Source organism: Papaver somniferum, chromosome 9 (assembly GCF_003573695.1).
Source record: "Papaver somniferum cultivar HN1 chromosome 9, ASM357369v1, whole genome shotgun sequence".
Classification (NCBI taxonomy): domain Eukaryota; kingdom Viridiplantae; phylum Streptophyta; class Magnoliopsida; order Ranunculales; family Papaveraceae; genus Papaver; species Papaver somniferum.
The window spans coordinates 54,933,928-54,936,418 of NC_039366.1; positions in this window are offsets into that span (position 1 = coordinate 54,933,928).

A 2,491-nucleotide genomic window follows, 5' to 3' on the forward strand; every position below is an offset into this window, starting at 1 on the left:
AATTCCTTCCAAGCGTGACCGGTCATCACCTCCTCCCATTTACTCACCCATTTATCATTTCTTAATGAGACCAGAGTACGTTTCACTTCGACTTGTATAAATAGGTCTTACCTATTTCCATCGAACAACAAGTTCAGGTCAGGAGCATACAACACTCAGAAAACATTTGATAGCTTTCCATCTGTTAACTTCCCACTTTCTGATACAAGTCGTAGAAAACAACTACTCTTCCAGAATCAACCTGGTCTCAACACTTTCTTCGCTTCCCTCCCCAAAACCAACCCATGCTCCTTCACTTTGTGACCGAAGCAAGTCTGGAACGACCATTTTTTGGTTTAGGCCGGATTTGTACAGATTGATCTCTCGAATCTAAAGTACTCCCTTGCAGTACATTGTTTAGGTTTTAAACTCGTTTCTCACCCACACATCCGAAAAAACCGAAATCAGCAGAAATCGTTTTCACCCTCAAACAATTTGCGACCACAGTGGGAGATTGATCTTTCGGTCACGATGTCAATTTTCAATCCTCGATCTCATACCTCGACCCAGACGTCAGGACAGTAGAATCAAACGATCCGCTCAGGAAACTATGACTCAGCTACCAGGCGACTCGGTAACCAGTCGTTACACAACAAAGGACGACTGGGGACTTATGAGGGGTTAGAAGTGAACGATCTTCCCAGGGATGGGCGGCACGACAAAGAATGACTGGGGACCTTCCACAATCATGGCAATGTTTCCCACAAAACTCGGTTTTACGCCCGGAAGATTCCTTTTCACCAGGAAGATCTGAATAACCGAGTAAGTCTTACCTAGACAAAATACATGGTTTGCTATTTCAAGTTTTCACGGGAATAATAAAACCGATAGTCATGTTATGTTTCATCCCATGTCATCTACCAACACACGGTTCCGTGGTTCTCCTGATATGTTTGCGTCACTTGCAATTGTAACCAAAACAATTCATTCCCAAAAGAATAATCCAAAAACCATCAAGGTAAAATTTGTCTATTAACCCAAAAATCCAGAAAAATCAAAACCATAAATTAGGCGTTTCATTCGCCTTTCAAAAAAAAAACCCTAAAATAAGAAGTTCGAAAGACAGAAATGCGTTCAAGGAAAATTTTCCAACAATGGCTTGATCTTCTTTGCGATACCCTCCTTTGAGCTTTGAAGAGACGCCCTCTTCAACTTTAGTTTCCTGGACAGCTTCTCAACTTCCGCTTCATGCTTCTTCACCATATCCGCAGAAGGACCTTCGACTGTTTCAGCCAACAACTTTTCAACCTCAGAGAAACCTTCAACGAACCAAGGAGCATTGAAATCGAACTTCATGCACGTGTCACGATGGAACCTCCAGCCTGTGATTACATCCCCAGAAACAGTATGACCAGTCACGTTGCACATGTCGTCAATCGAAGACAAAATTTCTTCCACGCGTTTAACCAACGCGTACCGACTAGTAATTTGCTTGGTCGTGGCGATGTGACCATAGTTTTACCATATATTAGTGTATAACGCCGCATGTTTGGCTGGTACGCTAAATCCTCCGATCAGCACATGATCCCGATGAGGAACCAGGTATGGAGGATTGAAAATGGCGCCCGCGACTGCATCAACGACCAGCAAGGGATTCCTAATGACAATTGCACCTTCGGCCACTGGAGTACCTTCCCCTGTCTGAATCGCAACGACGCTTTCATCAACATCCATTTCAAGATCGCCCGGTGCGGCTGCCACAGTTGGAGACGAAGCTGTATCTTCACCAGTCTCCGTCTCAGGGTCATCTTCAGAAACGTTTTCCCCCTATGATATCACGGGTTAGATATTTTCCAAAGAAAAACGGAAGAGAAGGAAGAAGAAACAATATGCGGGAGACTTACTGATTCGATTTCAGACCGACTAGAGGAAGATTCAGCATTGTCGGAAGGACTACTCTCGCCATCACTGGATTCTGAACTATCGTACTTATTGGGTTCCCCATCACCATGGATAGGCTCAGCATCACCACCCTCCGTCTCGAGAAATGACGTTTTCTGACCATTTGCAAGCTTGGAAAAGGCGTTCACGCTGCTGAGACGCTGGGAAAGATACAAAGACAGATGCTCAGAAAATAAACAAGGATATACACGGCCCAACTAAAGTCAAAAGAAAAATCATACATACCCGCATATTGGACGAACTGAAAGTTGATAGGGCTGTCGAATCTGGGTGGGAATCATCTGCACGGCTTTTAGATCTTCGCTCCTTCACTTGAGGACTATCTGCATTCGGGATAACGGATTTTCGCTTGGGCGAAGAAGGATCCCTTAGCAGTGGGTGCTCCTTTAAAACCGCAGGAGAAGGCTTACCGCGACGGTTTCCTACCACATCATTCACAAATCCATGGATAGCGAGAAACTCATCCTGCCAAAATATGATATACTTGGAGGTTGTTGATGGATTCCGTTCCGCAAGCAGGAAAAGGAGACTTTTACCCGACACAAGAACA